The 10,743-nt window shown below is 34.7% G+C and overlaps 2 non-coding genes across 2 annotated transcripts; both read left to right on the forward strand.

Moving 5' to 3' along the window:
- The first annotated feature begins 3,578 nt into the window (after nt 1-3,578).
- Trnas-cga (transfer RNA serine (anticodon CGA)) lies at nt 3,579-3,660 on the forward strand. The gene has a single exon. It is a non-coding gene; the product is annotated as a tRNA-Ser (tRNA).
- Nucleotides 3,661-8,820: 5,160 nt separating this feature from the next.
- On the forward strand, nt 8,821-8,902 carry Trnas-cga (transfer RNA serine (anticodon CGA)). The gene has a single exon. It is a non-coding gene; the product is annotated as a tRNA-Ser (tRNA).
- The last annotated feature ends 1,841 nt before the right edge of the window (nt 8,903-10,743 follow it).

Raw genomic sequence — 10,743 nt, forward strand, 5'->3', positions numbered from 1 at the left:
AAACTATAGTCTTCCCTGCCTTACCCCTCGTTGAACAATGCCATACATTCCCCACTAATAACCAGTAAGGAAAGTAGTAAAGTCGGACTGGGCCGACTATATGATACCCTTCACCACTTGGGTATATTGTACATATGTATGCTTATAATTGTATGCTAATGTTCCTTCGAAGGAACATACTCATGTCATTCTGCAACCTATTAAAAATTTAATTTCATTCGCCAGATTTAAAGTCGTCTGCGTACCATGGGAATTTATGGAAAACGATTTAAATCAAAATTGATACAAGCTGTTCGGTACGCCGCACAGTTAAACATTTAATCTCAATCAGACACCCGTTCGAAATACATATGGAAGCTATGGCTTCATCTGCACCAATTTCGACAAAACCCTATAACGCCATTCACGTCTTAATTTGATACTTTGTGCAAAATTTCGTGTTAATCGGACAAACATTAGGAGTTTTGTGCACCATTTACCTTAAATCGGACGAAAATATATGGGAGCTATATCTAAATCTGAACCGATTTCCACGAAGCTTAGCACACATGTTTCTAGACTTTATTCAGTACGTTGAGCCAAAATTCGTGCAAATTGAATGATTTTCAGGGACTTTGGTGCTCAATTTACCTAAAATCGGGCGACAATATATATAGGAGCTATATCTAAATCTGAAACAATTTTCTTCAATTTCAATAGGGTTTGTCCTTGGGCCAAATAATTGACTTGTACCAAATTTCATCCAAATCGGATTATAAATGCGACCTGTACTTTTTATACCCTACACAACTAGGTTGTCAGGGTATTATAGCTTTGTGCAGCCCCAAAAGTTTTCTGGTTAATGAAGACCCCTATTGCTTTTGGAAAAGATCGGTTAATATTTAGGGGATGAAATGGACCAACAACTTTATTTTTGTCGGTTTTCCTGGTCGCTCTAGAGGCCGCAATTATGACCCAAACACCACGAATTTTTGCACGGAGAAGGGGATCGGGCAAAAGAATAAGCGTGCCTATTTTGATAAAGATTGGTCAATATTTAGCGGGTCAAATGGACCCAGACTTTTGTGTGGAAAATGACAAAATTTGTATTCTATGGCGTATATATTTACTCCTGAAGGACATAGACCCGAGAAGTGGATAGTATATCCAAGAGGAGTGGTTTACCTTTACATTGATACCAATTGCATTGTCGAGTGTACTCGGATGTGGGAGTTAAACTTAAATATTTACAGGTCCTTACGTATTCATATATTATTTAGTAACGCATTACCACACTAGAGGACGGAAATATATCGCGGATCGCTTTGAAATGTTCCATAAGGATCCAGGTATGGTTATGGACAACGCCTATAATTTTCGGTGATGATCAGATAATAATATTTGGATGAAGTGACCCGAAAACTTAATTTTTTTGTTTTTTTTTTATGAGTCGATTTATAGGCCACTATTGAAAGCCGGACATCACAACACAACCCACGGTGAAGGGGATCTGGACAAGTAATTAGAAGAGCTGTACTGAATATTAGTAATATTTGTAGGCGTCTAGACGGTCAATGGGGTACAAATATCGCTAAATATTGCCCAAGCTCAGAATGTCGAACCATAGAAAATTAGATTTTCGTGGAAGTTGTGTAGGGTATCATATGGTCGGCCCCGTCCGACTATACTGCTCCGCTCACTGGTTTACAATTTAACATCAACAGACGGAGGAACGGACATGGAACCATGGGTCTATCTCGATGCCCTGTACCACAGTTTGGTGAAGGGTATAATAGATTTACAAATGCCTAATTCTCATATGTACATAATTTGACATTAAAGTTTTCCTTGATTTTAGAATTACATGTGAATGCATTAATTAAAATATGTTCATCTACATAGATCACGTTGACACAGCAAACATTAAGCGGGAATTCTACATGTATACAAACGAACATTGACATATATTGAATATGTTCTTGGGAGAAGTAAGTAGTAACCAACTAGCCAATAACATAGAATGCCAAATTACAGCCTTTTCGTTTGGAAAATGCGGCTAATAACCTCGAAATATCAAAAAATCGGTGGGATCTTCATATGGGGGCTATGTCATAAGATGGACCAATAATGATGCTTTTCATCGCAGTTATATGCCAGCAATCAAAACCCAAGATTAAAGCCTTTTCTGTTGGAAAATGCGGCAGAGATGCGGCGGGACTTTATATGGAGGCTATGCTAAAACATACATACATACAAATATCATTTTTTTGATAATTACCGGAAATTCCTACATTGATTGCGTATACGTAAGTTAGCTTCCAATTATAATTGACTGTAATCTGGTACACCGGGATTTTTCAACCCTGTAATAACTTGTCCATAGTACAAGTTATTAGTTGCGGTTGATTTATCGGCGGAACCCCAGGAATCTATATCAATTGTTGTAAAGTTCTCCTTCCTTACTAAGATTTACAGTAGTTCTTTCAAAAATTTTCGCTGGGTTATACAACCTCCAACTACTATGAAGCAAATAGTAAAGCGCCTAAGACACTCGTATGGTTTTAGTAAACATCTCAACAACAACAATGTTATCTATAGACCGTTTTGGAGCCGAAGCATACCTATCCGGCCCATATTTATTTGTCTGTTTGCTAACGATAAATAATATATGTGTTGAATTCTTAAAACGTTTTGGGAATGTCAGCCAGCGTATAACAAATAGAAGGTTGTGTACTAAAAACAAACTGCAAATCCTTCTGTGCCGTCACTTGCCATCCATGACATTCATGCTATACACAACATTCAAACGTTGTTGTTTTTATTGTTCTTGTTATCAAAATAGTTTTGAAAATGTAGGGAAATGACTCAAGAAGATTTTGGTGTACAAATACAATTGCATCCGGAAGGAATTAATAATTGAATAATTTATGTGAAATGAGGAGGAGCGAATAGTTGTTAGAGTAGAGTTTAAAAGATTTAAATTTTTGTTATGAATTGGTTTGAAGTATAATTACCTATCGCCCGGGATTTTTATATGGGGATGGTCATACCTAGTGTGGATGGTAAATTCGGCTAAGATCTCTAAATAATCCGGGATGCCACATTACAGCTACTTTGGTAGAAAATGTGTGCCAAATAATAATATTGTTGTTTGTTTATTTAGAACAATGACCTATACTAAATGTAGCTGACACCAACAACAATGCCATACGCACACACATTTTTTCCAAAGACAACGCACAATTCCATTATTCCAAACAATGGAAATAAACAGCGGAACGTACACACATTCTGGAATGTTTGGACACTGAAGAGAAAAATTCACCAGCCAAAAGAGTGAAATGTGAAAGTGCTTCCCCTCCGGTTGATTCTCACTCAAAATGAAATGCCTGTGCAATGTGTGAACAAAATTGTTGAGAGCAGCAGCTGCCGGTCGGATGGTTATATTTTTAGCTCATAAATGGATTTTTGTGTTTTCATTTTAGATTTTCTATTGATAAGTTATATGAGCGTGAAGAAGAGGCAGCAACAGAAAATTTAATAATTTCATAATTCTGTAGACCTGCACGCCGAAGGTTGCTGAAAGGTCAATTGCGCAAGCAGTCGTGGCCGAGTGGTTAAGGCGTCTGACTCGAAATCAGATTCCCTCTGGGAGCGTAGGTTCGAATCCTACCGGCTGCGTCAATTTCTACATGCATTAGAAAACCAATCTTTTGTTAAAATAGAAATTGACAATATTTCCAGGAATTTATAATGGTTGTTTGGTTTTGTTATTAGATAATGAAACCAAATGGAACCGTTGAAAGAAATAAATAATTGTAGAAATAAAATATGAATTTTAGAGCACGATTGAGGAAATGCCATAATAAATGTTCTTGAAATATCGATTTCAATTGAATGAGTAAAATATTCTGTGTATAGCGAACTAGTTGGGACCAAGTAAAGTAGTTCGTTATCGATGCATTTTTATCAATTATCTTATTTTATACCTTTTTCTATACTTTTTAACTTCATGATGATACTAAAATGTTTTAAATCTAAAGTTAAGATTTTGAAGAAACAATCTCTGACGTTATCTGGGATAAAGGAACCCCACCCATTCTCGATTTTAATTTTTCAAGATTTTCAATGGGCTGGTAAATCAATACCAATTCTTGTTAAGGTTTGTAACTTTGCACATATATATTTGAAGATTTAAAAGAGAAGAAAAAATTTACAAAAAATTTTTGTTATTGCTTTGTTGTAGTTTTTTGTAATTAAAAAAAGTCCTTATTTTTGATGGCGGGCATGATAACTCCTCACTGGAACATCGGAATCCGAAAATTCCATCGGTGTTAGAAAGAATACATGTCTGGCTCTCGTATGAACTAGGATTATTGACTTCGCTCTAAAATTAACAAAATGGCGGACCTTTTGTTTTTGCAAAATAGTCAGGCTGAATCCCAGTTTGTTGTTTTTATAAAAAAAACAACTATTTATTAGTGGGGAATGTATGGCATTGTTTGCCGAGGGGTAAGGCCTTTGAAAAAATATTTTTGGAAAATCGCCGATTTTTGACCAAAAACCAAGGTCAAAAATAAGAAAGATCTTCATCGATTGGCTTTATCCTAGTTCATACGATAGCTATATACTCACAGAGAAACGTGTAAAAATTTGTTATCGTGCCCGCCATTCGCAAAAGAGAAAAATGCGTTTTAAAGTTTGGGAAGCCCTTTAGCCGTCTCTTGATGCGGACACAATAAATCGGCTATATCTTCAAGAGTTCTTGAGATTTTCACTTTAAATTTAGTAGAGACATTCTTGAATTATTGTACAATCGAATTAAACCAAAAAAATTTACCCCGAAAATGGGGGGTCCCCTTAAATTAACTCGTTTCTCTTTTTTATAAAGGCTGCCAGCATTGGCGTAAAAATTAACTTTTGTGGGGCTTGTTAAGTATTAATAATATATGTAGCGTGTTCGACTGTATTTCTATTTGGTATTGAAAATGGTATATATCCGTCCTCGTTCTGGTATATCTCCCTATATGACGGTACACCTCTATATGCGGTATTTCGTAGATGTCGGGCTCGTTTTTTATTTTTATTTATATTGGGTAGCTCCTTAACAAAAATTTCTCTACAAAATATTAATAATATTGGCCCAAGTTTCAGATTAGCCTTTATAGAACATTACACCCCATTATTTTTGGCATGTTTTTCAATCCAATTGGCTTTGGCACCATTAGGTGGAGGCATTTTCCAACCGAAAAACCTGTAATTTGGCATTTGTGGGTTTTGAATGATAATCATTATAGGGGTATGGTTTGGCATAACACCCATATAAAGGTGTCACAAAATGTTCGTTATTTTGAGGTTCTTAAGCACGTTTTTCAACTGAATTCCTTGAAATTTGGTGCATTGAATTCTTATTGAGTCGCCAATGTATCCACTTACAATTATAAATATAGGTCAAATTTTTCCGAACGAACGAATATATTATATTGTTACGAATTTAGATTTAAGTTAATTTAGATGAATTCCGTTAATTTAAGAATTTGAATTGTAACGTAAATTTCTACTGCGCAGTTTATTCGAATAACTTCACAACAACAACTACTGTATAGATTTTTCTACATCTTTCCATTTCCTCTTTCATTGTCTATTTTGTTGTTGACGTACAATTCTTGTTAAACGTCATCATTGATGATCGCTTAATTCCTCTTTCTTTGTTACTCCCTCGCCTGTATATGTGTTGTTGTTATTGTTCACTCAATGTAAGTTTGTATGTGTGTGTTGCATTGGTAGATTGTTCGTAATCCAGATGTTACCAGATCGTCTAGAAACTTCTGTAGCGACAGGCAAGGCCCATATAAATAGAGGAAATGGCAAGGCAGTTAGTCAGTTGTGAGTCAGATTGCGAATTGAAACCGTCAAGTAACATAAAGCTGTAAAGTGAAGTGCAAAGTAAAGTGTGTCAATAAACTCATTGTAATAATCGTAATCAGAAAGAACCCGCGTTTTATTTAGTACGAACTGTACTGGGAAATAAAACAACGTCTTCACGGGATTAAGTAAAATCCAAGAACGTAACAATATGTATATGTGGGAGCTATATCGAAATCTGAACCGATTTTATTGAAACTGAATACACATCATTCTAGACATAATTCAGTACGCTCTGCCAAATTTCGTGCAAATCGAAGGATATAAAGGGATTTTGGTGCACCATTTACACAAAATCGGATGAAAATATATGTGGAAGCTATATGTAAATCTAAACCATACGCTATGCTAAATTTCGTGCAAATCGAAAGTTATATTGGTACTTGGGTGCACTATTTACCTAAAATCGGACGAAAATATATATGGGAGCTATATCTAAATTTGAACTGATTTTCATGAAACTTAACACAAATCACTCTAGACTTAATTTAGTACGCTATGCCAAATTTCGTGCAAATCGAAAGATATATAGGTACTTTTGTGCATCATTTATACAATATATGGCAGCTATATCTAAATATGAACCGATTTTCTCCAATTTCAATAAGGTTTGTCCTTGAGCCAAATAAGTGACCTGTGCCAAATTTTATTCTTATCGGATCAAAAATGCGAATTGTGCTACTCTGTACTAAAGTGTGAGGAAGAGTATAATTATTAATACATTGTGCTTCAAAAAAATGTATACGCACTTTAAACTATTGTAGTTTTCCCTTCAAATATAAATATACATGCTTATCTGGATCAATATTTGTCGGGCCAGTGGATAAGACGCAGTGGGCCAATCGAGTTTCCAGGGCGGTCTCCAGACCTTACACCACTGGATTTCTTCTTGTGGGGCACAGTAAAAGATTAGGTGTATAAACGTAAACCACGTAACCTAGACATTCTTTGGAATGAGATTCAAGCAGTGTGTATAGAAATCGCATTGGACGTTTTGATACGATGTACAGAATCAGTGGAGATTCGTTCTCAGAATTGTATTGATGCTGCAGGTCACCAATTTGAACAGTAATAATATTTGTTATTTATGTTTCATTTACATTTGACTTTCAGCTTTCTATTTTCCTGAAATTTAACTTTGTAGAACGGTAAATAAATTTTCTATTGAAGTTCAAAGTGTGTATACATTTTTTTGAATTACCCTATATTGACCCAAGTCGGTATCGAGTTGGTGTTTGGTTTTCTCATTAGCTGTTAAATCTTACTGCCAAAAAATTATAGCCCAATATAACATAATTTTTAACCATCCAGGTTCGAGTACCTACCGATTTAATATTAAAAGTGAAGAAGGTATTGTGATACAAAACGAAACTATTAGGATCGAAATAACCAAATGTTCGGTAATTCCTACACGATATTGATCACCCTTTGGTATAGCCTCAGTATTTTGAGGATTCTATACACATGTTGCACTATAGAATACGTTGTCAATATCGGACTACGATTTGAAGTTTTGATATTTGAGGAAAATACCTATTGAAAATTGCTGAAATATGTATTTTGTGTGCATTTTGGCTTACAGAAATCGCTTGATACAATCCCTATTTAGGTCTGTAATAAATTGCCCAGATTAGCAGGATGTTTGTGTATATAGCTTAAACAAACATATTTACAACGTGAAGTGACATACATCTAATTAACAAAACATAGTAATAACCCCGCTTGACTGTATAATTAATTAAAATAAAAATTATTTCACATTGCCTAAAAGTGTGCTTTATATAAAATCGAACTAAATAATGTGATTGACAGTGCGAGCAATAATCCAACCATACGATTTGTTTGACAATTAATAATAGAAATTTTTAAGGGTCGTACCTAAATTCATGTACGATTTTATTCACCTCAAAAGTTAAATTCATGTATTTCAATGAATGTTAGTCTTGATTTAGATTAGGCAAGTTTACTTGCGGCAAGTCTTTGTTTGTAGGAGAGAGGGGCAAGGGGTATAGAAATGAAAAATAATTGCTCGTACCGACAATTTTCTGGCAATTCGTTTTGTGTATTTCGTATTTGTTGGCATTTTATATATATTTAAATGTGAAAAAACAACAAATAAAAAATATTTTGGAAACCGAATTGCCTTGTATAGACGCATGGAGCAAGTTCAAAAGAGAACGATAAAAATTGCCACAAGTAAACTCGCCTAATATAAATCAGGACTTACACAAATACGCATTGCGTATAAAAATATAAAGTTGAAAATAGAATTCCAGTCATTGAAAAATTTGTTTTTCTATAGATACAAAAATTTTTCGGTTAATTAGGAAAATGTTTTCATCCTTTTTCGCCGTTTCAACTGACACAAAATAAAATAAAATAAATGTTTGGGTAATACGGACGTTCAACAAACCCTGTAGAGGTGAGTAAGTGAGTATGTATTTTAGTAAACAACACACTAAATTTAGGTACTGGCGTAAATGTTGATTTACGTTGTGTATATCAAAGAAAGAACCATTTATTTGGTAAATATTGAGGGCAACTTCACGAAATCATTCACAGCAATAGTTCAATGTGTGACGCGCAGGCACTTCCGTTGAAGATTTTCAAAATTCCGAAAAAGGGCGAGTCCTTTTTATGGAGGCCATATGACAAGGTGGACCTATATTGTTTTTTTTGCAAATCTTTTTCATCCAAGTACACAGAGTGCCAAACTACAGCCTCAAACCTATTTATATAATAACACTGCCCAAAGTTTTAAATCTATAATTGTTTGCTTATCTAATGAAAGAAATTCCAGTTAACTTTTGATAACCATAATTGTAAAAAATATAAATATTTAAATGTTTGCAAAAAATCTATTAATAACTTTATCCGAATTATTTTTAGATTACAAGTTTCGCTCGTGTTTCGTAAGCAGTCGTGGCCGAGTGGTTAAGGCGTCTGACTCGAAATCAGATTCCCTCTGGGAGCGTAGGTTCGAATCCTACCGGCTGCGGAAATTCAATTTTTTTATGTGAGTAAACAGATAAAACTCAGTTATATAATGTGTGTATGTGTGAATTGTTTTTCAAATAAGAAAAACAAAAAACTGATATTTTGTCTGTTTTATAGACTTAGAGTATTCACAATTACATACAATAATTTTTAACGGTAATATAGCTACAATATAATTAGATTATGAATGTAGGTTAAGAGTTGTCAATATTAATTACATCCCTTCTACAAAATATATTTATGACAGCGCACACATCACAAGTCATTGGGTTAAAAATATAAAAACTGAAATTACCATTCGGACAAATTTCTAAAATATGTATGTATGTTGCGTGACACAAATACTAAATTGACACGCAATGATGTTATTATCAACATAATGAGGTCATTTAGAATATTCAGTTATGCCAATTCAATATATTTGCTTTTGAAAGTTAATTATAAGTAGCTTTTAATTAATCGATATTTTAGCAACGTATGGCCGTCGAATATTGCAAAGGGAAAGATGAATTTCCAACAAAAATGTGATTTATTTTGGAATAGACATGTTAAGAGCTATACAAAAATTAAAATTAAAAAAAAACTAGATTCATGAAAAAACCAATGAGCGGAGCAGTATAGCCGGACGGGGCCGATCATACGATACCCTACATAGTTACTCGGATTTTTATTCCGAGCCTGGACAATATTTCGTGATAGTTGTACCCTCTAGCCCGATAGAGGTCTTCCTTACATATGACATATTTTCCGAATATTACTAATATTCAGTACAATCCTTCTAATTACTTGTCCATATTCCCTTCACCGTGGGTTGTGTTGTGATGTTCGTTCTTGACGATAACTGGAACCTCATGGAACATTTCAAAGTGATCAGCGCTATATTTCCGCCCTCCAGTGTCAAATTTATGTGTTGCTCCCACATCCGAGTACATATGACAATATAATCATCAATAAAAGGTCAATCACTCCTCTAGAATATACTATCAACTTCTTGGGTCTATGTCTTTCAGGAGTAAATATATACGCTGTAGAATACAAATTTTTCCATTTTTCACACAAAATTCGGGTCCATTTGACCCGCTAAAAATATACCAATCTTTATCAAAACGGGCATGCTTATTCTTTGGACCGATCATCTTTTACATGTAAAAATTCGGGATGTTTGGGTCATAATTACGGCCTCTGGAGCGACCAGAAAAACCGACAACAAATAAGTATTTGGACCATTTTCATCTAAATATTAACCGATCTTTACCAAAAAACATATCGTTTTTAACAATTATAATGGACAGACGGACGGACACAAATGTCTAGATCGCCTCAGCTAGTCGAGATATGACTATCGGTATACTTAAAGGTGGGTCTAGGACCAATATTTCGCGGCGTTACAAACTCTTGGAGCTGCACAAAGCTATAATACCCTGATAACTAAGTTGTGTAGGGAGTAATGATGAGAAAAAACCAATAAGGAAAGTTGTAAAGTCGGACTGGGCCGACTATATGATACCCTTCACCACTTTGGGTATATTTTACATATGTATCCTAACAGTTTTGTTATAAACCTATATCTGAACCGATTTCAGGGAAACTAGCCAGAGACTAATTTATATAACATTAGAACGTTGTGTCAATCGGCCTAGCTATAGATCTTTACACGAAGCTTAGCAACATCAATAAATCGGATGAAAATACACATGGGAGCTTTATCTAAATCTGAACCGATTTTCACGAAACTTGGCAGACATCATTCTCGATCTTATTCATAACTCTGTGCCAAATTTCGTGCAAATCAAAAGATTTCCAGGGACTTTAGTGGACTATTTACCTAAAATCGGGCGAAGC

Source organism: Musca vetustissima, unplaced genomic scaffold, assembly GCF_032173495.1.
Source record: "Musca vetustissima isolate MV318-11 ecotype Yass unplaced genomic scaffold, APGP_CSIRO_Mvet_v1 utg7156, whole genome shotgun sequence".
NCBI classification, from domain to species: domain Eukaryota; kingdom Metazoa; phylum Arthropoda; class Insecta; order Diptera; family Muscidae; genus Musca; species Musca vetustissima.